Source organism: Neofelis nebulosa, chromosome 4, assembly GCF_028018385.1.
Source record: "Neofelis nebulosa isolate mNeoNeb1 chromosome 4, mNeoNeb1.pri, whole genome shotgun sequence".
NCBI lineage: Eukaryota > Metazoa > Chordata > Mammalia > Carnivora > Felidae > Neofelis > Neofelis nebulosa.
Window position 1 is genome coordinate 65,203,637 of NC_080785.1, and position 27,488 is coordinate 65,231,124.

At 39.0% G+C, this 27,488-nt stretch overlaps 1 pseudogene; it reads right to left on the minus strand.

Moving 5' to 3' along the window:
* Nucleotides 1–7,155: 7,155 nt before the first annotated feature.
* Nucleotides 7,156–27,488, minus strand: part of LOC131508552 (centromere protein V-like) — a 47,952-nt pseudogene continuing 27,619 nt past the window's right edge.

Below are 27,488 nucleotides of genomic sequence, written 5' to 3' on the forward strand. Positions count from 1 at the left end.
TCGACTTAGGTCATGGTCTCATGGTCCACGGTTTCAAGCCCCACGTAAAGCCTGCTTGGGATTCTCTCTCCTTCTCTCTCTGCCCTCTCTTTCTCTCTCAAAAATAAATAAACATTAAAAAAAAGAAATATATCTTCCCTTTAAACCACTTATAGTCTAATAATAGGGATAAATAAGTATGTATACCATTTAGAAGGTGCTACTTTCATAAAAGTTCTAGAAGGCCAGACAGGTGGCATTATTTGTAACTGGGAAGAATCAATAGACATTCTATGAATGAGGTGACACTGAGCAAACCTTGAAGGGTGGGTACGACTTGGACTGTGATACTGGGCACAAGTGATGGCTCATAAATCATGAACTGGGCAGAGGGAGCAGGGAGTAGTCTGGGCTGATTAGTATGTCTACTTCCTAATTTAAAATAAACAATATGGTTTAAAAATCCCTGTTTCTGTGGCATATTATAAATGAGTCAAATATACATATATCAGATGATGGTAAATGAACAAAGAATGTCTAACCAGAGATAGAGCTGTGCTGGAGGGGACCACAGCCATCAAGGAAGAGAAAATGAAGGACAAGTGTTCCAGGAGAGGGAACAGGATGTGCCAAAGTCCTGAGACAGGAGCACACAAAAAGGATAAAAAGAAATAAAATTAGAAAGATAAATTGGAGCATAATAAAGAAAGGCCATCGTATTGGCATAGATCATGATTCTGAAGACAGCTAAGACAGTTCCCAGATTTAACTGTGGCTGGAATCCAGAGATCACTTCTCCTAAAGGCTTTTGGACTCCAAAGTTAAAAAGTAGACTGTATTGTGCGCATTCCATTTGGTGACCCAAAAAGGGCAATTCTCCTCTTAAGGGTTATCTGTTCTGACATCCCACAACCTAGGTGGAAAGCAGTTCAATTCTTGAACACGTTCACTGGAAGGAGAGATATAGCTAATAAAATGTGAATGTAAGGTGGTTTATAGTGCAGCAAAGATGACCCTGGCCTTCCATGCAGACTGTGTGGAGAAGTTCCAGAAGGCTGCCATCACTGTGCTTAGCAACAGGGTATCTGGTCAGAAATAACAAGGATTATCCCTTGGTCAGTTTCCACATCTCAATAGTCTGCACTTGCGCTGTGAAGGTGCCAATGTTTGACCATGCTCGTGTCATGGGTCTGAATTGTGCCAGCAATGTCCCTTCACAGTGTTTATCATTCCATAATCATGTCCTCACTGGACCAGTCCCATCAATGGGTGGACCAGATTCAGTGTGGCCTTCCAGGGGCCATCTTTCTCTGGCTTTGGAATCATCCTCACTTGGTGATGGCTCCCACACATGGAAAGTAAAATTAGGGGCACACAAGGACACGAACAAAACACACAAAGACACAAATCTGCAACTCAGAATGGCAGCCTTATCATATACCTTCATCTCTCCTCTCTTCCCAAGATATCACCTTAACTTGTGCTAATTAAATGATTCACCTCTATTCCAAAGATAATTACTTTGAATTTAAATTAGGCCATTTCTGAACCCCCAACAGTTGGAACAATTTCACTGATTCCTTTTGGCTGCAGTCAAAACTAGAAGCAAAGTTTGGCCCTAAGAGGCCTTCAAATTGAGTAACTCTTCTTTCTGAGAATAGAGAGGATGTGCAACAGTGCCCCACACTGTCGTCAGCCTTCAGACTGCAGGTCACTTTTACGTGGCTTTCTATGCTTTTCCTCTGGATCCTTACTTTTTTCTCATTTTGGGAATGGGATTAAGTCTCCGGTTATTTCAAGAATGTCACAGATGAACTTACCAACAACACTAAACTACCTGGACAAAGAAATATTTCTGAGGCTCTGATAATTGGTCCTTATCCTTCCACTAAAATCATCATTAATTGAGACCAAATTGCTAGTGCAAAACCTCTGTAGAAATCACCTAATGGCATTCATTTGCTGGGTCAAGAAGGATAGTGACTCTATTTCACTCTTCTACAAAACACTAATCCTTTAGTCTGCCCCTTCCAGAATTTAGCAGCACAATATTTGTCTGCAATTCTTAACACTAAAACAGGGAGATTTCATGAATACATAAAAAAAAAAAAAATAAATAAGAATGTCAGGCAACTGCCAGTTACATCTTCAAGAATGTTGGACTGAATTTCAGGACATGAATTTTAAATTCTGACATAGTCAACCAGAACAATCAAAACTTAGATAAACTTCGGGGCGCCTGGGTGGCGCAGTCGGTTAAGCGTCCGACTTCAGCCAGGTCACGATCTCGCGGTCCGTGAGTTCGAGCCCCGGGTCAGGCTCTGGGCTGATGGCTCGGAGCCTGGAGCCTGTTTCCGATTCTGTGTCTCCCTCTCTCTCTGCCCCTCCCCCGTTCATGCTCTGTCTCTCTCTGTCCCAAAAATAAATTAAAAACGTTGAAAAAAAAATTAAAAAAAAAAACTTAGATAAACTTCAACTGCCAAAATTAAAAATAATGCTATCAAGCAATGCAACATTATCAATAACATGGAATACAATAACATAAGCATAAGTACCTAGCCTATTTCAAAAATGTGGTGACTAGATATCTTTCTATCTAACCAAATATTCTTCATTTGAAAGAAAAATAAAGATGTCCTTTCTCATCCAAATCTTCCTCTATATGTACCAAAATGTGCACCTGAAAGTCTTCTTTTCAAGCCGTTTTAAAAATTATTTTATTTTTAAGTAACCTCTATACCCAACATGGGGCTGGAACTTACAACCCCGAGATCAAGAGTTATAGACTCCATTGACTGAGCCAGCCAGGTGCCCCTCAACACTTTCCATGCATTATGTTTTAAAATTCACTACAGGGGTGCCTGGGTGGCTCAGTCAGTTAAGCATCCTACTCTTGATTTCAGTTCAGGTCATGATCTCACAGTTTGTGAGTTCAAGCCCCACATCAGGCTCCATGATGACAATGAGAAGCCTGCTTGGAATTCTCCCTCCCTCTCCCTCCCTCTCTCTCCCTCTCCCTCTCTCTCCCTCCCTCTCCCTCCTCTCTCTCTCTCTCCCTTGCTTGCATGCAGTCTCTCTCAAAAACAAATTAATACGCTTAAAGAAATTGCTTTAAATAAAATTCACTGTAAAATAAATCTATAGAAACACATGTATTTACTTGAACAAATGTGCCCAGACAAGTTGATACTGAGATAATATCAATAGACTGAATGAAAATGTTGAATTAAGAAGTTTGATATAGAAAACATAAGACAATACATTTTTTCCTTAGGGACAGGGAAGTCTTTTTAAAACATAGGAAAGGAAATACTAATAATTTTGACAATGTCAAAACTTAAAACTTTGTAAAGGGCATTTTTTTAAGTTGCAAAAGGCACCATAAAAATTAAAACATAAGTAACAAATTGAGTAAAAAAAATATTCTGGATTCCAGAATCCAGAATATATATAAAGAATAAAAATCATCCCCCCAAAATCAAATCATATATACAGCAACTCACAGATAAGGGGAAAACACATAAATGTACCTCTACTTCATTAAAAACCGGATAATTAGATATTAAAGCTCAATATTTCCTTTTTTGCCCATCAAATTAAAAAAAACTGATAACACCACGGTCTGAGCACGGGGTGAGCAAACAGATCACTGCATATCATGGGCACTACAAGCTGGCATGGCGGCCATTGGAGGGCAGTCTCTCTGACTGTATCTAAGACTCCTTGCATTCCTCCTCTGAATGCCACCTAGAAGAAGACTCGCACACCTCCACAAGAAGAATATTCAAGGATATGTCAAGAATTGTTTGTATGATAAAAAATCTGTGCAGAGAAACACTATCTCTCCAGATGCTTAACTGGTATTAAGCAAAAAAACCCCAAAAAACAAAAAAAGGATTTCTCAGTCAGGTAGGTTGAGGAAACTCTTAAGTTAAATTAAACTGACCCGACTTTGTTGCCATGGGATTTCTCAGAGCATCAGACGTGCTTCCTGCACTCTGAGTCTATGAAGACCAATAGCAGGCAGCACTTAAAAAATTACTGAATTACCAAAATCTTTCACGGATACAAGGAACTAGTGGCTTAGAGAAAGAACTTGGAGAGTATGCTGAGCTACTTGGTGGTGAGAAAATAGCTGAGACCTCTTTCCACAGAAGAGCCAATAGCATGGTGGTCTCTGAGAAGGTAGTGGGCAGGCAGATTGAGCAATGAGTGGACAATAAAGAAGTAAGACAGTGTAGCCTCTTCTTTTAGCAAAATTCAAAGAAGTAGGATCAGAGAGAGAGGGCAGTATAGGATTGGGGGCAGGTGTGTTTTGTACTGCTTTGTTTGTGGGTGCTCTTTCTGTTTCTGTTTGTAATGTGGAAGACACATGTATATGTTTGTAAGTAGTAACTGGTAATGGGTGAGTAGAGGGGCAGAATTTCAAAATGCAAACACACCTTAGAAGTGTATATTACAAAAGAGATAAAGATTAGCCATGCCTTGGAACAAAGCTTGAAATGTCCAGATTTCTCTAGTTTACTTCACATAGAAAGCTGCAAAGTTTATTCATGATATGATTGGTGAGGACAGTGAAGATGAGAAAGAGAAGGTGGTTAAAGGAAAAGGATGGATATTCTCTTTCAGGGGAAGGAACATCAATGATTTTATGTATGTATGTATGTATGTATGTATGTATGTATGTATGTATGTATTTATAACAACTGTTAAGCCTAGCCTTTGGGTCTAGATTTGAACTTCTGCATCAGAAGGGTAGGTGAAAGAATAAATATAGTATATGGATGCCACTAGAAATGTTCAAGTATTGTTTTGGGTGATGAATTAAGTGCCACCTTAAAACAATTTCTTCAGGAAAATAAAAAGCACTCAATTCAGGCTGCACATGTTAGCACGACAGTTTTCCACAAGAGGGCAGCATGTCCTCATTTTTGAATAGGGCTTGGCTTATGGTTGGTTTCCATTCTCTTCTCCAGTCAAAATTCTTTTTTTTCTCCCTAGCAGACCACTGCTAAACATAAACGTGTTTGGTTTCATCTGGGAACGCTGGTGTGAACATAATACATTCCTTCCCGATGCAGACACAGGTGAGATTTTATTGGACACATGTTCGCCATTTTCAGGAACACAGACCTGACATGGCATAAAAAGCATGTTAAATGACAACGGCTGACAGTGGAGAAGCTGTTTGAGATCCTGTAATTTCATTCTACACAAGTTGGCAGAAATTTTCTTTTTAATAAGCATTGTTGACTTTCAGAAAAATCTACCCTTCTCTCTTGGGTGAGTATATATTCACCAAAATCTTATAGCAACATATACTCCTTAGTGTAAAAATATGACGGATAAGGGTACTGTTTCTCAAGCTTCAAAAATATCTATACAATTTCGCCAGGACCTTGCCTCCAATATAAATATTATATTACAATGTTTTAATCTTCTAAGTACCAAAAAGGCGCTAGGTACTATAGTTCACATAGATAGAAATAAAGTTAAATGGAGGGTATTAATAATGTAAGAGTCCAGATTTTATTAATTTTTTAATTTTAATTTGTAGAAAGACAATGCTGTAGTAGATGTATTTTCCAAAATGGTAGAAATTATTTTAATCCCACACCATTAATGTGAAAGTCAAGTTAACCACATAAACTACTTGGGCGTTTTGCCATTTAAGTAACTGTAACTCAATGAAACATAATAGAATTTAAAATAAAATTCTGGTTTATTTTACCCTCATTAACTATGAAACAGGTTTGTTTGATTGGGTTTTGTTTTTGTTTTAAAGTCTCTGAAACTTGAGTTGCTTTCCCAGAGTGAATTCTTTACTAATACATATCACCCTTCAAATAGAAGATTTCCCATCAAACTATTGGCATCCACTAAACACTAATAACCTAAGAATTCAGCCGTGCAGAAAAGCAATCTGAAGTGTCCAGGAATGAATTATTTGTTCCGCAGATAATCCCGCCTTTGCACAAAAGAAACAGGGGGAAGAGGAGTGCATTGTTCTTTTGATAACAAATAACAGAGACCCTCCCTGAATTTCACCTTTGCCTACTCCAGGAATGAAGATGGAAATGTTACCCCAAGCATCCCGGTCCTTGCTCATTATGATTCTGCAAAGTCCTGCCATTTAGGAATCGTGTCTCAATTTCTGTACAGATGAAGCAGGAAGATCAGACTGAGCTTTAATCAAAGGTATCTCCCCGCTGGGCCGAGAGGCTTCCCTCTCTCATATATGTGGCTTTAATTTGGTTGCTCTTTTTCTTTTTTTTAAGGTGCCTAAAGCCATGTCGGGGCCTGGCCAGGCTGTTGTTCACTTAATCCCTGAAGCCGAGTGAGGACTCTGATATTGTCATTGACAATTTACTCTTGCACTGTTTCTCTGCTTAACTGAGAGGGGTTGTGTCACCGGTGTACCATCAAAAATACACAAAGGACTCGCCCCTTATTAAGAGATGTTGTGTCAGTCGCGCTAACATGTGTAACACAACCCTAGCAATGAGCAGTCCTCATCCCTCACAGGAAGCAAGTGGGCACACTGATTTGAGAGGGATTCTCTCCTCCAGGAGAGAGTGTACTATGCTGTTATTCCATTTTCTTCAGAGGCTTTTCACTTTTTTCTGAACTCACCATAGTATCTTCCCTCACCTATGCCTCAACAGGATCCAGCATCCCCACTGCCACGTGTACGTACCCCAGGTCCCTAACTCTCTCTCTTTCCCCCTACCCACCTCTATTGCTGGAAAGACCTTGATCATCTCCAACCCTTTTGTTTCACAGGAGAGAGAATCCTTTTTATTTTTCCAATGTCCTAGATGCCATTATTCATTCATTCTGCATTAGGTGGGAATTGTTGATTTCCTCTTGGGAAACCTGGCTAGTTAGAATTGATAAATCAAGTCATTTGGGGGCTTATAATGGTGTCATAGCACTACATGGCAGGGCATCTCTCCTCCCAGGCTCTACATTGCATATCCCACTTGAGTTTTCCTCTTCAATTCACAAGTTTCTCAACCCTCACTAAAATGCGAGACTATATGTGTTATAGTGACTATAGGACTATAATGTAGTATATATTAGTACACATAATAGCCATATAATACAGCGTATAATAAAGAAAACTTGATTTCCAGTCATCAAGCTCAAAAAAGCATGGGTTTCCATCCCTGTACTTTAGACATAGGAGATGACTGGGAGGTGGCACAGCCCACCTGGGGCAAAACTGCCTCCACCTTTATCAGCCCACTTTTCCCAGGCACCTCGTCCCCATTTTTCCTTCTGGCTGGCCGTCTGCTGCCAGCTAAAAGATCATTAAAACCAGCTTAATTTGGGGCCATTTCCAGGGAGGGAGAAGCGAGGAAGGCCTGCTGTACGACCTTGGAAGGCTGCTTTTCCGTGATCTAAATAAAGTCTTTGAAGTGACTCCAAGGATGTTATCCAGGATTAGAGACTTTCAAGAGAGCAAGGACCTTCACCGTGTCCTCCCCTTCCTTCATCTTAATAGACTTTCTCTAATAAAATGCCTGTCCTTTGGCTTGAACACCTTGAACTATAGAATCTTCAAGAGATTAAGTAATAGTGCTTCGGGGAATCAAAAGAATTATTCTGTTAAGGCCACAAATACCTCCCTCCCTACTCTTTGGTTGCACATATTATCTGCTTTCACTACACAGTGCCTAGACTGTGTAGTTTGGCTTTGAAACTTTGAAAGCTAGTTACCACAGCCAGAATATTACACTGACAGAGCATCCTGCTAGCTCTGCCTCCAGTCCCAGTCATTACCCTCCTGCTGCCCAATATCAAGGGAATCAAAGTCAGGTTCTTACCTACAGGTCTTGTGTTCTCTACCCCATGAACAGCGACATTCTCTCTCTGTCTTTCTAATCTTGCAATTGTTAAGACTCTTGGTTGAGAGTGGCAAAGTGGACTCACAGGAAAGAAAAGAATTTGCGGTTCAGAGAAGAAGGCATCTCACAGAAACCAAGAAAGAGTTGACCAGCAGACCACAGCAAGGGCAGAGACTCAGATGGGGGTCATGGATGGAAGCAGGACCATGGCAAGGCTCTGCACCCCATCTCTGCAGAGTGTTCTTCAGTCTTTCTCACTTTGCTCTCGCCAATGCTGGTATCATTTTCTCTGTTCCTAAGGCAGAAACACACAACAGAATTATCTTTCCCAGAAAAATTTTTAAATGCAGGCTAAAACTTTGATTTTCCTATGAAGGCACCTTAATCTTGGGATGTACACTGTGTTCAGGTGTATGTAGATGTCAGTACCCAATGCAACCAAATGGCCAGATAAAGGTCAAAAAGAGAGAGGATGGTTGTGGTAAGATGAATAATGGTAAGACATCCAGGCTCTAATCTCTGGAAACTCAGTATTACCTATGTGGCCAAAGTGACTTTGAAAATGTGATTAAGTTAAGGGTCCTGAGATAGGAAGGTTACCCATGATGATCAAGTGAACCCTAGTGGAAGCAAGTGTTCTTAAAAGAGACAGGCGGAGGGAAATTCCACTGAAAGGAGATGGAAGCTGAGAGTGGAGTGATATGCTTTGAAAATGAAAGGAGGGGCCACAGACCAAGGAAGACAAGCAGGCATTAGACACCAGAGAAGGCAAAGACAAGATTCTCTCTTGGAGTCTCAGAAGAGTGCCCATTCCTGCCGGCACCTTGATTTCAACCCAGTGAAAACCATTTCAGATTTCTGGCATCCAGAACTGTAAGAGAATAAGTTTGTGCTGTTTTAAGCCAACATTGTGGCATTTTATTACAGCAGCCATAGGGAACTAATGTAGAAGTTCTTAAAATACAAGAAGGAGTGGAAATGCCTAGGATGAGAATTCTTGGTAAAGCTCTGAGCTGTCACTACAAAAGAAGCCTCCACAATCCCGCCTCAGGAGGGGAGTGTCCCAGTGTTAGCCAGTGTCTGACTTCTAGGTAGCAACTTCAGACACATGCAAAGAAAGTACCTTATGACTGAACAACTAGATACAAATGTTTTCTGCTTTAAGGGGGAAAGGTTCAAAAGAAGTAGGAATAGCAATGAATGGTGACTTGGGAGGAAGTTCAAAGAGAAACCAAGTATGAGGTTTCTCAACCTGAACAGAGAAGGAAAGAGAGGTGTAAGGCCCTAGAAAGAACTCTACATCAGAAATTAGGGTTCCGTTGTTCCCGATTCTACTTACAGAGTAGGGTAGGTCCTCTCGCCTTCTTAGCTTTTGTCTAGGCATCTTTGACATCGGGACTTAAGTGACATGATCCTGAAGACCTCCTCCAGCTCTAGGATACTGTGATACTCAAATTTCTGTCTAGATTTTGGCCTATATATTTCAGTGTTCAACCCTGGGGCTCTTGAAGTTTACCTTCCTGTGCTCTGGCATGGTAGATACAGTGACATAAAATCCTGCATTTTATGCAGGAAGCCCACAGATGGTCATGTATAAAACCTCAAAGATTATTTAGTAAGAAAGAGAACCAGAGAAGCTAAAGACAAGGCCCTTAAATTAGCCATGCAAAAAATCTTCACAATGGACTGCTTATTGAGGCAAATGTGAATATTTCTCAAGGAAATCTGGAGAGAGTTCTGCAGAGCTGAAGGTAAAACACAAAGCCATCAGCACCACTAAAGGGAAGAGCACATTCCCTGGTGATGGCAGAATTCAATGGTAACAGGGAAAAAACAGCACCTTTTAACAAATAAGGTAATTTCTGTGTTTGGGAAATAAATTGAAGACAAGCAGATGTGCCTGAAATTGGCACATCAAAACATATTCCTCTCCTAAATTCCTCATCTATGTTCCTTTTGTCAGCTAAAATCATAGCAATCTTAACAAAAGTTATTAGTTATTTCAATCGCTAAAAAAGAAAAAAAATGGCCATAAATTGTTCTTTCAACAGCCTCAAATAATCTGTGCAGCTCTGTCATCTATATGGAAATAAAAAGGTTTTTGTTCTGTCCTGAAACTCTAATAAAAAGGGAAGTTATGTGTGCCAATTCAATGTTGCCTTCATTTAAATGTAACAGAACCCAAAATACAGTGATTTAATCAAAAAGGTCTCAGCTCTTCTCTCATTAGAGTAAATTCAGAGGTTGGCAATCTGTGGTTAGTCCAAGGACTTCACAATGACATCAGTGTCTCAGCTCCTATCTTCTGCCCTGTCATCCTCAGCAGGTGGCTTTGCGTTACATTGTTAATCCATGGGATACAAGATAGATGCTCCAACTTCAACTCACTCTGAATTCTAGGCAAGAGAAAAGAAGGAAATGCTGAGGGCAAAAGGTGAAAGACTTACTTGTTCCCTTTCAAATGCTTTTCCGAAAGCAGCATCTACTTAGAGCCATGTCTCTCTTTAGTCATCCCCAGCAGCAGAAGAGGCTGGGCAATTCATGTTTTAAAAGTGGGCACCTTTCTTTCTTAAAGAATATCAGGACTTCTTTTAGGAATAAGGTAAAGAAGAATGGATACTGGGTGTACAACTAAAATGTCCACCATATTTTTGAAAAATTGTCAACTATTTTATTTGCTTCAATGAAAATGATCATTATGGCTTCTCTTATAGCTATTTAAAAGAAGAAGAAGAAACATACTTTAGTAGTAGGGTGTATTCATTAAGAATCCTTGGGTGCATTTGCAACAACATGGATGGAACATGAGGGTATTATGCTAAGTGAAATAAGTCAGAGAAAGACAGATATCGTATGATTTCACTCATATGTGGAATCTGAGAAACCTAACAGAAGACCATCAGAGAAGGGAAGGGGAAAAATAATTTCAGACAGAGAGGGAAGCAAACCATAAGAGACTCTTAAATACAGAGAACAAACAGAGGGTTGATGGGAAGGTGAGGGGGAGAGGGGAAAGTGGGTGATGGGCATTGAGGAGGGCACTTGTTGAGATGAGCACTGGGTGTTGTATGTAAGCGATGAATCATGGGAATCTACTCCCAAGGCCAACAGCACACTGTATACATTGTATGTTAGCTAACTTGACAATAAATTATATTAAAAAAAAAAAAAAGAATCCTTGGTTGCAAGCAACTGAAACCAACTGACAAACTAAGGCAAAAAAGGGGAAGGTGGCTTGTTGGACAGGTACCAAGTTATTTCATAAAAGTGAAGAAAAGTTTGAATAACTTACTCTCATAAAGAAAAAAAAAATAAGGATGTTCCAAGGATGTCTTGGAGTTTTCCTCTACAAATCTGCCAATAACAGATATAGACCAAATAGTGCATCTTACAAAATAGCACCCTAAAATTGCAAGGTGATAACCGCCAGCTCATGTCACAGCTGGGTTTTTATTAGGTCATTGAATCATCCTATAAGGCCAGTATTTTCTGAATGACAGGGCATATGATAGGGTCCAGTAATCCCTCGGGTATCATCCCATTGTTTACTACTTTTGCTGTGAATTTAGGGGTCACATGTTTACTCTGACAGAGTATATGACCTTCAATAAACTCAAAAAAGACGAGTATAGGAAGAAAAAGAAATATAAGTCCAGAACATGCATATCTATTCTTATAGGAAAAGAAAGGAAGAAAGAAAGAAAGAAAGAAAGAAAGAAAGAAAGAAAGAAAGAAAGAAAGAAAGAAAGAAAGAAAGAAAGAAAGAAAAGAAAGAAAGAAAGAAAGAAAGAATCTGATTTATTCACTGATGACAGGTGCCCAATTTAGTTGATCTAATTACTGGGTATCCAGGAAGCACCCCTGAGGTTTGGTGCCAGATTGTGGTTCAGGATTTGAAGCCATTGCTTGAAAAATTGGTCACTCAGCAATGATACTAACTAGGCAAGTCATATCTAGTGAGGTGAAATTCACTAAGTTAAGCCTATAGCAAGTATAGCATCTATCTCTGCCACCATGCCTGCTTTATTCATAAGCCGGTTGATTAAAACCTGTACTGCCTAATAAAGGAAAAAGACTGGTAGCTATGGGCCATCCTGTCTACCTGACAACTAAGAGTCTCTTCCACAGTGAAAGTCTTCTGAAAGGTATAAATGAGACACAACTGTTTTCATGCTCCAAGCTCATTCCGTGAGATCCAGCCAAACCATTCCTTAACTATCTTGTCAACACTATCCTAATCTTGCTCTTCCCCAACAAGGGTCAGACAAAAACAATCGCCTAAAAATCAATACAAATCCTGATTTTAAGCCAAATTTCCTTCTAGGCAAAGTAAATAGCAAATTGTTATGTTTGGTTTTCTGGCCAGAGAGAGGTTTAATTTTCTCCACCATCTTTCAGGGCCACTCCTATCTGGAGCTGTAATACAACAGGCTACTTCCAATTCATATCAGTATTTTACAGAGAGCCAAGGAGAATGTCTTATCTTTAGCCACATGGTTATGGGAAACTACCCATGAAACTATCTATAGGTATAAACTGAGGAACTCATGGCAATGTGAACGATGGGAACATGTGCAACCTGATTGTACAAACTGTTTGTGCCTTTGGTATCTGATCTGATGATGGAATATTACTAGCTATACCCAGCTTTCAAGCTAAGTATATCAAATAGCATTAGTTGCTTATAAATAGTTCAAAGCCTGTAGTTGTCCAAGAGCAGGGATTCTGTCTTCACCAGAGTCCCTTTAAAAAGGAGGAGTTACCTAGAAAGAAGAGCATGGCTCTGCTCTCAAATTCTAGAGATCATGACTGGATTGTCCCATGAGGGCTCATCACAGACTCCATTGTGCATCCTGGTCTCCAAACAGTACCTTTGGAACTGCTGGGTAATTGGGGTTGAGTAAAAAACAACATGAACTTTACTATGAAAGAGCCAAATCTCTTGGTCTGGGAGACTTTCAGATAAATTTATAATTCTTTCTCCGTCTTATCTTGCCATGTTTTACTCTGTGTTTCCTTCTCTCACAGACTGTGGGTTTCGCCACCATATGACTTGCTTTGATCAATGGAATATGGGTGAATATGACAGTATTCTAGTTCCTAAAAGAGACTTTAAGATGTGACGTGTATGAATTGTTCTCTTGTGCCCCCACCCTGCACCAGGAGAACATCCCAAGTGGGTGGCACTCTTTCAGCTTTGGGCCTACAACGAAAAGACATAGAGCACCCTGAGCCCTCCCTGCTACCTGTAGGACAGCTGCCATGGCAATGTGTGATTCAAAGAAAGGAAAAGTAAATGCTTATTTTTGCAAGCCATTCAGATTCTCAAGGCTTTTGTTACACAGTAAAACCTACGAAAGCTGACTCAAATTAACAAATAAATAGGTCACAGACAATACACAACATGTTCTTTCAAATAATCATAAACTATCTTCAGAATATGTAGAAGACCACCGTGCCCCGTGTTGTGCCTCCTTCTCCATGGTAGGAGACACCAGGTACATACACTTGCCCTTTACTTTAGAAATAATATCCCAGGGGTGCCCTCAGTGGCTCAGTCAGTTAAGCCTCTGACTTTGGCTCAGGTCATGATCCCATAGTTCATGAGTTCGAGCCCCACATCAGGCTCTGTGCTGACAGCTCAGAGCCTGGGGCCTGCTTCAGATTCTGTGTCTCCCTCTCTCTCTCTGCCCCTCTCCCCTGCTCACGCTCTCTTTGTCTCTCTCTCAAAAAAAAATTAAAACGAAATAAAAAAATAAAATAGAAATAATATCCCAGAATACTCTAAATCTTTAATGCCATAGAAATGTCAAAGTATCAAACCCCAGAAATTTTGTAGGCATTATCTCCTAGCCCTTGGACCCAAACATCTGAGGTATCCCCCATTTCCTGTTCTCCGAGGCCCATCACTTTAACATCATCAGTGTAATGAACCCATATAGAAGCTATTGTTGATGGCTTACCCAAACCTCCATGTCCAAGCCAGTGCACCAATCCCTCAGCTCCTTTGAGTATTACAAGCTAATGACTTCTAGCTGCAAACATTTGCCCAATGGCTACAGGCAGGAAGATACTTTTTGAACAGTGTCCCTCATGGCTGACTGTGTATCACAGACTTCTAGTTTTCTATCCCAGAATATACTGGGGTGCTTCCCCCTCACACACACAATCCAATGACCAATTCCGAATACCTGACTTTATAGATTTCCTGAGAGTCTACCTCAATGTCTCCCCTATATGATGGCTATTTGGGTTGAGGTTATTAAGGTTGTAAGCAACAGAAATGGGTTCTGGCTAGCTTAGTTGAAAACGTTATTGGAAGAGTATAGAAGTGGCCCCCAAATTAAAATAGGGGTTGAGCAATGAAGATTTGAGATGTGAAGAAACCATGGAAACTCCAGACATTTTCAGTTGAGTTTGAAGACCCTCTGTCTTTGGTGGTGGTTTTCGAGTTTTCCTGCACATGATAATTACAAGAGAATTATAAAATTCTGGTGTTGATACTCAGTCCATACCCTAAATGAGTTAAAATCAGAATCTTTTGGAATAAGACCCAAGTATCAATATTCTTTAAAATCCCAAAGGTGATTCCAATCCGCAGCCATTGTTGAAGGTATCTATCAAAATCACCTAGAAGTCTTATTAAAACAGATTGTTGGGCTCCAATCTGAGTTTCTGATATACATAAAAATCAATTAGACATAATTTGCATTTACAGCAAGTTCCTAGGTGATGCTGAACCTGGGTCTGGGGTGGGTTTAAGATTCTGTATTAACAAACTCTCATATGATCTGAGGCTGTGGACACTCCAATCACACCTGGGATAACAAAGTATGGAGCAGTGGTTCTCAAAATTTAGTAAGCATAAAAGTCATTGCAAACCTTGTGAAATGTATCGTCTGGTACTCTACCACTGGATTCTGATTCATTGGTTCTGACGTGAGAGACAATATTTTCTATGCGTAAGTAGCTCTCAGATGATGCTGACGCTGTCAGTCCTTAGGCCACACTTTTCTAGCACTGCTCTAGAGTGATGGTTCCGAGCCAGAAGTGCTTTTCCCTCCCAAAGGGACATTTGGCAAGATCTGGATACATTTTTTATTGTCACACTGATGGGGAGAGAGGGGTATGGAGAGTGTGCTACCAACGTCTAGTGGGTAGAAGCCAGGGATACAGCTAAACATCCCATAATGCTCAGATAGGACAGCCCCCACAACAAATTTTCCAGCTTAAGATGTCAAAGTGCCAGAGTTGAGAAACCCTGCTCTGGAGGGTGGCTGTTAACAACACTCAGCTGCTCCTCCCTACCTATCCATCCTGAGTTTGTAATTCCTGTGAGAAAGAATAATATTGTCTCAGCTTAGGCGTCCATCCTTGGATCACTCAACTATGCCAAGGAGGCAAGTTCTTGGAGTACATACAAGACAACTGGAGACTCGGTCCTCAGAGAGAAGCAATAGAAGGCAGACAACGAGTTGTTCTGAAAGTCAAGAGAAGGAGGGTAAGGTACAACTTTAGCCAAGACAATTGTGCTCACTAGAGCACGGGGGCAGTGGGTAATGGGCATCTGTCTGAGGAATGATGATTGATTGAGTCTTCACACACAGCAGTCACTGGAGCTGCTGCTGTAGCCTAAAAAGCTGGGAACCTCATTCCAGACTCTTGACGCCCAAGGTAGCTGCAAAGAGCTCCCATTATTTCTTTACTTCCTATGTGTCCTTGAGACAGATCTCCATCCCTCAGGTACAGAGCCTATTTCTTTTCCTTGCAAACTGAAGCATGTACACACAGAAACAGGCACATGCATGTGTACATGCACCCCCCCACACACACACACACACATACACACAGAGTGTTCAATATTAATTTGGTCTGAACAATCTATCCCCATAAGAACTGATGAAACACATAAGGAATTGAGGGATAAAGGAAATGATATTGCCCTAGTCTTTATTTTCACTTTGGTTCAATTCTGTCTCAGACACTAACTTTACTCTATCAGAGTTTGTCCTGGAATTATCACTTTCTTGAATGGGAGTAATAATAGCTACCCACTATTGAGTACTCATTTGGCTATACATATATGCATATTTTAATCCTCATAACATTCTTATGAGGTAGCATTATTATCAATGAAGAAAATTAGCCATAGAGAGGTTATATAACTTGTCCAACATCATGTATTTCCTAAGCAGTAGAACTGGAATGCAAACCCAAGTCTGTAAAACACCAAAATCTTTCGCTTATCTACTGTCTTCTTCTTTTCTCTCCCACTCTGGACTTTTCCCTACTTCCCAGTCCCAAGCATGAGACATAAGATAGCCCAACATCCTCAGTAGCTAAAACAGGTCAATAAAATCTCACAGGACCATCACGAAAAACAAATTTAAACCAAAAATGATCATCAAGGTTGGTTAACACTCATAGTACTTACTGCTTATTGAAGACCATCTGAATACTTACCAGAGACACATAACACCACTTAATAACAATAGAATTTTCATGTCAATCAAGATAGGTATACACCACATGAGTGACTTCAGGCCAGATGGTGAAGTAAACTTAGGATGAGAGAACCCCCACTGGAACCGTTTCCTCCACAAAGATACTACTTATGAGCCTGTTACTGCAAGTTGTTCCCTACAGATCACCCAGAAACATGCTGTCAGATCAGCCCAGCTGGAATGAACCCTGGGTGTTAAAGTAGGAATTTCCCAATGCTTTGTGGATTTCAGACCCAGTCCTTCACTAGCTGTTACAACAGAGGGTAAATGAGTGGAGCATGCATGTGCCATGCCAGCTCCTCGGAAGGTTGTGTCCCACTTAGATCATCAGAGCCATCGGCCAGCTGTCCTGCCATCCCTTATGCTTTGCACAATGCCAAGTATTCTGCAGATGGCTCCCCAAGTGCTAAATAATAACGGTGTCTAGATTTCAAGGGCTGTTTGCAGTACAGTCATTCTTTATACTCATTCTATTAACTGCCGTTGTCTTCACTCTTGGTGCGAAACAGTATTACAAGTGACAAGATGGACACCTGGTTAAAAGACATCTTCAGAAATACAACTCATCGCTCCCAATCATTTCGAACTCTTACAACATTTGACTGGAGCAAAGCATAAAAAATGTTAGTGGCTTGTCCTTTATGCTAGTTGCAAAATTTACAACCACTCCTCCACCTGCATCTTCTCTGAGATCCTATCTGCCTTTGAGGGCTAACATGACATAATTCTACTCCACTATATCATGTAATTGTGAAGAGGAATTTTCTGCTTGGAAGAGACTGTCTCATTTCAATATGCTGTGACATCTTTTGGAAACCAATATCCTCTATAATGGGGAATGGCTGCAGATCAAGGGCAATCATTTCTGTGATTTATGAGCAGTGCAAGCAGATGGTTTTTTGAATATTTGGCTTTTTCCCAAAAACCTCATGCAAGCTAAGCTGTTGTATCTTATTGCATGAAAAGCTTCTGATTCCAGGTACAGGGATGGGCTGACTCAGAATCTGACTTTGTACTTGAAAACCGGGACATGCTGCTAACCTGCAGAAAGCCAAGGAACTTTTTTTTTTTTTAATTTCTCCTACAGCTAGCAGCACTCATAACCACAGACCACATTGTAAGCCAAAATAGAAAGCCAGATACCTGGTCTGGAAGGTGAAGATGTCTCACTTTGCTATGGTTATTAGATTATCAATTTTCTCCCCTTAAGACCTGTGTGAATCACAGGGAACACTATTAGCCTGGAAAGAATTAATTATAGCCCTGATAAAGGTGACCTTCCAAACAAAAGCAAAACGGCAAACCAGTCTTTTGTGTGAAGCACCTGAGAAGTTAGAGGGGTTGAGTAGGAGTCTAAACAGGATCTTGAAAAATACTATCTAATTCAAAAGGAGTATGTTGGGCTCTTTTAAGTGGGAGGCCAGGCTATGATAGGAAATTTTAATTATGTATATTATTCAATATTTTGAAATTTGAAGACTTTCATTTCAATTTGGCTGATTTTTTTCACAGGTAAAAGGAATGGGAATTTTTTGAGAGCTAAGGATTGATAATGGATAAAAATATATCATTTCCCCTCAACAGCAGAAGACTTGGGGATGTTGCATATAGAAGTGAAGGCAGCCAGTCAGAGTGACTTGAAACAGGAAACTGTGAAAAGTGACTTTCTCTACAGTTAATATATCTCACAATGTGTCATTAGCTTGGGATACTATTTGTTGCTCTTTCTTTTCTGGAAGGAAGTGAGTAATCAAAATGAGTCTTTAATGATTCTACATTCTTTCCTGTAGCAATGAAAACCCTCCCTCTCCTTCCGTTTCTCAGGCCCAGCAGTCTAACAACCTTCTCCTATTTAAAACTGTGTGTTCAGGAGAGGTTCTAAGACAAACCTCCCACTGTGACAGATTTCCCCCTAGAAGGTGCCGAACATTCCAGAAATGAACCATGAGGCCTCTAGCACCCCCACCCGTACATCTGAGACCACACTTGGCTCAGCTCACCTGTTTGCCCTAGAAACAGGTACTTGCACCTTTCTGTCCATTATCATAGCTTCCCAGAGCAAAGGGTGGAGTCCTCTTCAAGAATGCAGCCTGATGGAGCACTTGGGTGGCTCAGTTGGTTGAGCGTCCAGCCCTTGGTTTTGCCTCAGGTCATGATCTTAGGTTCGTGGGTTCAAGACCCACGTCGGGCCCTGTGCTGACAGCTTGGAGTCTGGTTGGGATTCTCTCTGTCCCTCTCTCTCTCTGCCCCTCTCTCTCTCTGCCTCTCTCTCTCTCTCTCAGGAAAAATAAATAAACTTTTTTTTTTTTTAAGAAGAATGCAGACTGAGCCTCTTTAGGAAGTCATAGATTTTCAGTTCTATTAATATTCTTTTTATTCCACAAATTCTGTTTTTATTCGCTTAATCACTCATTCACATATCAACTTAACAAATGTTTACAGAGCACATGTCCTAGCTTCAGGACACAGGCCTGTGCCCCCAGCTCTGAACAGAACACACAAGGTCCTGCTTAACTTCCTGTTATTTGGTTTTATCTTTAAGAATTTACTGAGTTAATTGCTTTATTTTTTTCTTGTTTAATAATGAAAAAATATAAAACTATGAATTTGCTTCTGATTGCAGGCTTGATAAGATGCCATTAATGTTTTTACTTAACGACTTCCTTGCCATTGTTTTTTCTAATAACTGATTTGAACTTCTCTTTGAGTTTGCAGAACACCAGTTTGTATTAATGTTTGTTTAATCTTAACAAACAAAAAATTGGAGATATTTTTCTTCCTTATTATTAATTTCTGGTTTATTTTCATTAGAGCCAAAAATGTACCCATTATATTCTGCTTTCTAGAACTTATGGTTTCTTTGTGCACTAATAAGTTCTCAATTTTTTTGTAAATGTTTGATTGTGGATTGACAAAAATGTATACTCTGTTAGTAATAAATAGAGTTTGAATGAAATATATTATAAATTATTTAATTCAGACACTATTATTTTATTTTGTATACCATATTATTATACTATAATACTACATAGGATATTTATTATATATTATAAATATAAATGTTATAAATGCTACGATTAATTGATTAAAATGTTCTTTTCCTTATGTGTGACTGATCTGTTCAAAACTCAGAGGTATGGGGGCACCTGGGTGGCTCAGTTGGTTGGGCAGCTGACTTCAGCTCAGGTCATGATCTCACAGCTCTAAGGCTCATGGGTCGAGCCCCACATCGGTCTCTGTGCTGACAGCTCAGAGCCTGGAGCCTGCTTCGGATTCTGTGTCTCCCTCTCTCTCTGCCCCTCCCCTACTCACTCTCTCTCTCTCTCTCAACAATAAATAAACATTAAAAAAACTGAGAGGTGTGTTCAAAATCTCGTATTTTTAGTGTTTTCTTATATATTTTGATTTTATTCAGTACATTCAAATTAATAACTATTACATTTATACAAAAAAAAAAAAAAAAACCTTCCTGGTCCCCTTTAATGGTTTTTGCCATGAATTCTATTTTCTTTGATGTTAATATTACTATCTGTGCTTTATATCTGTTTGTGTTTGCCTAATGTATCTTCTTAGTAGCTTTTACTTTGAAATACTCCTTCTTCATATATCTCTTCTTTAGCATTTACCTTTTTAGAATTTTTTTTGCCATTTTATTTGATATGTGTTTGTTAACTATACTTGAACATCTTTGTTTTCTTATTAGAAAGGTCAACCCACTTAAATGTATTATCATAATTTATATATTGGGTCTTACTCTATTCCTTTTACATATATAACATGTTTTATGCCCCCTACTTGCTAGACTTACTCTTTTATGTCTACTCTTTTTTCTCCCATGTTTTGCTATATTGGTCATACTTTTTGTTTTACTTCTATTTTTAACTAGTAGATTACTTTTGGTTTTCCAAAGGTTTATATATCTGGTTTTCTATCGATGTCCACTTTACTCCAGCACCATTTGTTGAAAAGACTAGTTTCCCTCCATTGGACTGCTTTTGTACCTTTGTAAACAATCAAGTAGGCATATTTGTGTGGGTCTATTTCTCAATTCTGTATTCTGTTCATTGATCTATGTATCTATCCTGCCAATAACATACAGTCAGGATGCTGTAGAAATTGGGTACACTGATTCCTCCTAATTTATTGTTTTTCAAGTTGTTCTAGCTATTCTGGTTCTTTGACTTAACCATTTAAAAGGTAGAGTAAGCTTGGAGTGCCTGGGTGGCTCAGCTGGTTGACCGTTCGACTCTTGATTTTGGCTTAGGTCATGATCTCATGGTTCATGTAATCGAGTCCTGTGTAAGACTCTGCCTTGGGTGTAAAATCTGCTTGAGATCCTCTCTGCCCCTCCCCCACTTGTGTACATGCAAGCGCACACACACACACACACACACACACACACACACAGACTCTGCCTCTCTCTCTCTTTTTTATGTTTATTTATTCTTGAGAGAGACAGCGACTGGGGGAGGGCCAGAGAGAGAGGGGGAGACACAGAATCTGAAGCAAGCTCCAGGCTCTGAGCTGTCAGCACAGAGCCCATCTTGGATCTCCAACATACAAACCATGAGATCATGACATGAGCCAAATTCAGAGGCTTAACAGACTGAGCCACACAGGCATCTCTCTCTCTCTCTCTCTCTCTCTCTCTCTCTCTCTCTCTCTCTCTCTCTTAAAAATAAAATTTGGGGCACCTGAGTGGCTCAGTCAGTTGCGTGTCCAATTCTTGGTTTTGGCTCAGGTCGTGATCTGTGGTTTAGGTGTTTGAGCCCCACATCAGGCTCTACACTGACAGTGTGGAGCCTGCTTGGGATTCTCTCTCTCCTTCTCTCTCCCTTCCCCCACTCATGCTGTCTCTCTCTCAAAATAAATAATTAAAAATAATAATATAAATAAAAAGTCTAATAACCTTGCGCGTATCTACAAAATATATGTCTGGGATTATGAAAGGAATTGATTAAACCTGTATATCAAGGGACACCTGGGTGGCTCAGTTGGTTGAGCATCCAATTTTGGCTCAGGTCATGATCTTTGGTTCATAAGTTCAAGCCCCACATCCGTTCGCGGCTGTCAGTGCAGAGCTTGCTTTGGATCCTCTGTCCTCCTCTCTCTGCCCCTCTTGCCACTTGCACTCTCTCAAAAATAAATTAAAGATATTAAAGAAAACCTTGTATATCAATCTGTGGAGAACTGACATTTTTACTATGTTGAGTCTTCCAATTCATGAACACAGTACATCTCTTCAGTTATTTAGGTAATCTTTGATTTCTTTCATCAGCATTCTTATGAAAGCATTGAATGTTTGGATTTAGAATGTAGTTTTTAGTATTCAAGTCTTGTTCACATTTTGATAGATTTGATAGTTTTACACCTAAGTATTTTTCTCTGGGGTTTTTTGAGAAAATTTAAATGGTATTTTATTTTTAAGTTTGATTTCTACATGGTCATTGCTAATATATAGAAATAAAATAGATTTTTCTATGCCTCTCTAGTGACTCTACTAAACTCACTTATTAGTTCTATGAGTTTTTTTAATGCTTATTTTATTTATTTATTTATTTTTGAGAGAGAGAGAGACAGAGTGCAAGTAGTAGAGGGGAACACAGAATCTGAAGCAGGCTCCAGGCTCTGAGCTGTCAGCACACAGCCCAACATGGGGCTGGAACCCACGAGCTGCAAAATCATGACCTGAGCTGAAGTCAGACGCTTAACTGACTGAGCCACCCAGGTGCCCCACTAATTCCATGAGTTTTTATGGAGATTCTCTGAGATTTCTTTGTAGATGATTATGTCTTCTGAAAACAGAAACAGGCTTTTTCCTCCATTCTAATTCCATTTCCATTTCTTCCATCCTAATCTAATACTTTTTAGTTCCTTTTCTTGCCTTCTTGCTTTAGGTAGAACTTCTAGCACTATATTGAATAAAATTGTTGAGAGCAGATATCTCTTTACCTTCTTCCCAATATTAGAGGAGTGTATTCAGTCTTTCACAAGTAAAATATTACCTGTAGGATTTTTGTACATGATTTTTATCAAATTTAAGAAGCTCCATTCTATTCCTATTTATTCTGAAAGTCTTTGTGGTAAATATGTACTGAATTATGTAAAGTGCTTTTTGACATAATAGGTACTAAATTATGACAAATGTTTTTTCAGCATTGCTTGCTATAGGCATGTAATTTCTTCTGTCTATTCTGTTAATATGGTGGATTACACTGGTTGATTTTCAAATATTAAACCAGCCTTGCACTGTTGGAATAAATCCCACTTATTCATGATGCATATTTTTTTTATATTTAGCTGAATTCTACTTGCTAATATTTTGTTAAGAATTTTGCCTCTAAATTCATGAAGGAGATTGGTCTATAATTCTTTTTTTTGTACTGTCTTTGACTAATTTTTTAAGCTTATTTATTTATTTTTGAGAGTGGGAGTTAGGGACAGAGAGAGGAGAGAATCCCAAGCAGGCTCCACACTGTCAGCACAGAGCCTGACTCAGGACTCAATTTCATGAACTGTGAGATCATGTCCTGAGCCAAAACCAAGAGTCAGATGCTTAACTGACTGAGCCACCAGGCACCCCTTGACTAATTTTTTTTTTATCAGAGTAATACTAGTGTCATAAAATGAGTTGGGATATACTTTCCTCTTGTCTCATTTCTGGAAGAGATTGTATACAACTGATGTGAATTCTTCTTTGAATGTTTGGTAGAATTCTCCAGGATAACCATCTAGGCTTGGAGATTTCTGTTTAGGATGTTTTAAAATAATGAATTCAATGTTTTAATAGTTACAGAGCTACTCAAATTATCTATTTGGTACTGGGTGAATTATGGTAATTTGCTTTTTTGAGGAATTGGTCCATTCATATAAACTATCAAATTTATGTGTATAAAATTGTTCATTGTGGTCTCAACTGATGTCATGGGAAATATGAGTGGCCTTCTTAACCTGGGAAGTGATGAGACCCTTGACTCCATTCTAGATGTCCTCTGACACTACTCCAGAAGGAGGAGTAGAAGTGCTTCATTATGCACTGGGTTGGAAGTCCAAGATTTCTATGTGGTTTCCACTGGCACAGCAGAGTGTGTGAGGCCTCCTTACTACTGCCCAACAGATATGGAAGTTTGGGCCCTTATTCAGCCTTCTCTGACACCACCCTGACCTAAAGAATGAAAACCTTGTCCCATTCTGGCAAGGACAGAAGTCTAGGATCCCCACTCAAACTTTGTTGTCATGGGTGAGAGAGAGGTCAGAGAATATCTGAGGTTTTTTGTTATAATAGAGTGCTTATTGTCTAAAAGTTTTCAGTATTTTTAGGCTTCCCCTTACCTGGTCCTTTGACTAGAAGGAGGAAGCTTTTGGTGGGATTTTTAAATCTGTATCCATTGGTTTTTCTGGGTTGCTGGCTTCTTTAGCTCCAAATCTGGGATGTATGAGGCAAAGAGGAAATCCAAGGGAATTTAGCACTGTGTTATTTCTTGGGTCCCAAGATCGTCAGTTAGTGACTTCTCTCCACCTTTCAAAGTCTTCTTATAGTTGTTTCATATGTAATGTGCAGGAAGTTTGTACTTAGCAGGAAGAATAAAGAGAAACATGTCTACTTCATCCTTTCAGGAGCAGAAAGGATGAGAAACATTTATTTTCTTTAAAAAATAAAATTATTTTTAAAATCTTGTCTGGTTTAAATGTATCTTAATGTAATCTTTTTTCATCAGGAGTAATATATGGGGTATATTTTCTAAAGTTCATAATAAGTACATCAATATATACTAAATAAAAAGTCTCTCTTTATACATGATAGTTACCATGACTAAACAGGAAATTCAGGGTTAGATCTCAAATTATTTTTACTTACTTTAAAATTCTGTAGACATTACTCCACTGACATCTAATGTTCATTATTATGCTGGATTAAGATCAGCCAGTCAGTTCTCACTACATTTTCCTTCTTCATTGAAGATTCTTTATTTCCTGTTAAAATTCAAAAATTTCACTAGAATATGTCTAAATGTTGTTTTTCTTTTGCCCAATTTTTATGTGCTGCTGCAGGATGTTCTTCACCTCAGGAAGGTTTTACACCATTATTTCCTGATGTTGCTGTGTTCAATTTTTTTCTCTTCTCTTGGAAGAACAATTTTCTGTAGGTTGAACTTCTCTTCTTTGCCTTATACACCTGTCCTCTTCTTTCTTGTTAATATCTTCTCCTTTTTTCTTATACTTATCTTATGAATTCCGGGAAATTGTTGAAAGAAGTCTTTCAAGTCACCATTATTTCTCTTAAGAAATGATTTTTATCTGTACTCTAACATATGCTTTAATTTCCTCATTACATTTTAAATTTCTTTCCAATTTAAACTTTTCTTGTCAGTTCCCTTTTTACTTACAACTGTGTAGAAACCCCTTTCTACTTTTTTTATATCCTCTTTCTTCTCTCATTTTCAGAGATTCTGTGCCTTCTGAAAGTTAATTGAGTGCACAATTAAAATGTGATTTTGTTCCCTCAAGTAATCTCCTCCAGTTGAATAAGTAATATGTGAACAGAAAAAGCAATCAAACATGACAAAAATATATATAATTAAAAGCAAATCTCTCATCCCAAATATTTACCCCTTTCCTAAAATCAAAAATTGTTAATAATTTTTCATTTCCTTCCAGAAATATTTTATGTATACAAGAGCATGTAAATGCATATTTATGTTTTCTGTGCTTTTTTTTAAGTTTATTTATTTAGAGAGAGAGATCAAAGAAGGGGCAGAGAGACAGGGAAAGAGAGAATTACAAACAGGCTCTGCGTTGTCAGCACAGAGTCCGACACAGGACTAAAACTCATGAACCATGAAATCATGACCTGAGTCAAAATCTAGAGTTGGATGTTTGACCAACTGAGCCACCCAGGTGCCCCTATGTTTTCTGGTTTTAATACAAATGGGATCATTTTATGTTAGCCTTGATTTTTTCACTTAATACATCTTGAAGATCATTTCATATTATCATATAGTAGTCTACCTCATTCTATTAACGTATGACATATAACACTGTTCTCAAAGTAGTGCACAAATAGCATTTGAACAAATATCTTTTTAACATGCTTATAAACACTTCATATGCATCACAGAATGGCTATCACATCCATTCATTGAAATAACATTGTTCTCAAAAATTTAACACTGTTCTCAAAGTAATGAGCAAGTACAACTGAATTAACCCACCATAATTCATTTATCCATATCCCCATGATGGCATTTAAGTTGCCACAAGTATTTAACCATAGAAAATGTTCTTGAAAAGCATGGTCTTCCTTTGATTGTTGACTTATGTTTTGGGGGGAAATTATAAATATTTACTGCTTTTTTTTTTCCTTCTATATTCTCTTTTCTTGTTTGTGCATCTTTGAATAATAAGAGATATTTAAACTTGGTGCTTGCCCAGCAACAAAGTGACTTAATTCTCCTTTACTCTCCCCCCATCTACGTATTTTCTGTGTCCTCCTTCCACTCATAAAATGGAAGTGCTGATTTATTTTATAGTTCCATTCAAGAATGTTTGAAAGAAAACATACCAATATATTAATATTTCTCTGTGGGAGGTTGAATTAAAGGAGACTTTCAGTTTCATCTTTAAACCTTTTTGCATTATTTTAATCCTTTACACTGAAAAAAAAAACAGTAATGTTATGAGAAGAAAAAATAATGCAATGAAAATTTAAAATACAGCATTTAAAATATAGCATTTGCCTCAGTTCAATAATCCAAAATGTGGAAATAGGGGCCATTGAAGATGAAAACTGTCCCAGAATAGGAATTTAATCTCTATGCTATTTTTCAAAGTGTACTGAAGTCATTACATTGGTGGCAAGCTTTCTGTTGATCTTGGCCCTTATAACAGGAATAATGGATGCTCTTTAATGCCAACCCCAAAAACACTTCCCCCTTCTTTACTGCTAACAGAATCTCAATTTTATTTAGATTGAAAACAAAGCACAAAGGATTAAACAGATGAAAGTTTAATGAAAAGACTGTTTAGAGTGGTTGGGCAGGGTCCAAGGATCAGCAGCAGCAGAAAACTAAAAACCTACTCTAGGCCTGAAGAAAAAAAAGGACAAGAGGTTATTGTATCCAAGGGAGAGCAACAGCTGTGGGAGAAGGCCTCCTGGAAGTATCTGTGGCTTTTGGTATAAAGAGAATGGCAATACCAAAACCGAAAGAGAGCTGGAGCCTCAGAAGCAGCACTACCTAGTTGGATTTGCATCCAGTGGCAGTACAAGGAGGGAAGAAGCAGGGGAAATAAATACCCCAACCATTCTATTCTCCTGCCTTCAGATCTCTGGTCATGTCTCCTAGTACCAAGACTCAATGAGAAGTCAAATTGGCAAGGGAGCTCAGATGATCTAGGCCACAGAGATCAGCCCTCTGAGGCATGAAGCAGGTTAAGAAGGGCAGTGAGACATACATCTTTTATGTTCTGTCTCACATTCCCCTGGCCCACTATTCTTTTCTGGCCATTTCTATGTCAACCAGCTGCAGCAATAGCCCCTGGACTTAGCTATCTCTTATTCCTCGCAATCTTTTGCCTTCACTGGGTGAGACCCCTACATGAAACTAGACTGCCTATCCATCCTGCAGCATACTCAAAAGTGTACATGCAAGGTAGTTAGTGGCTGCTGGGGAAACCCTTAACCAATCAGGATTGGAAGCCAGTCAATAAATATATCCTCTTCCATGTCTTGAGCAAACCATTCTGGGAGTGGAACTACATAGTTCTTCAGAGAATTTTTAGCTAGACTGAGCCCCAGTCGTTCATAACAGTAACTAACACTCAACTTCAATAATTCCATTCTTGGATTAGCTTCACCTCCTTCTCGGTGTTACTAATCTCAGTCCCCAGTTAGTGTTCCCTAACATCATATCCCAAAATAACTACCTTCATGTATTCCTTTTCTCAAGTTCTGCTTTTGCAAGAATTCGAGATAAAATAGATGAAGAATGGGTAGTTCTGGAGGGGCCAAAGGAGAATAAGCATTCTCAGTGTCCCTCCATCTCCCAAGTGATGCAGGGGTAAGTAAGCCTATTCCAAAATGCAGGTATCAATTCTGATCAAGTCTATAGTAATGTTTTAGAAAAAGACGTGTGACCAGCTTGGGCCAACGATAAAA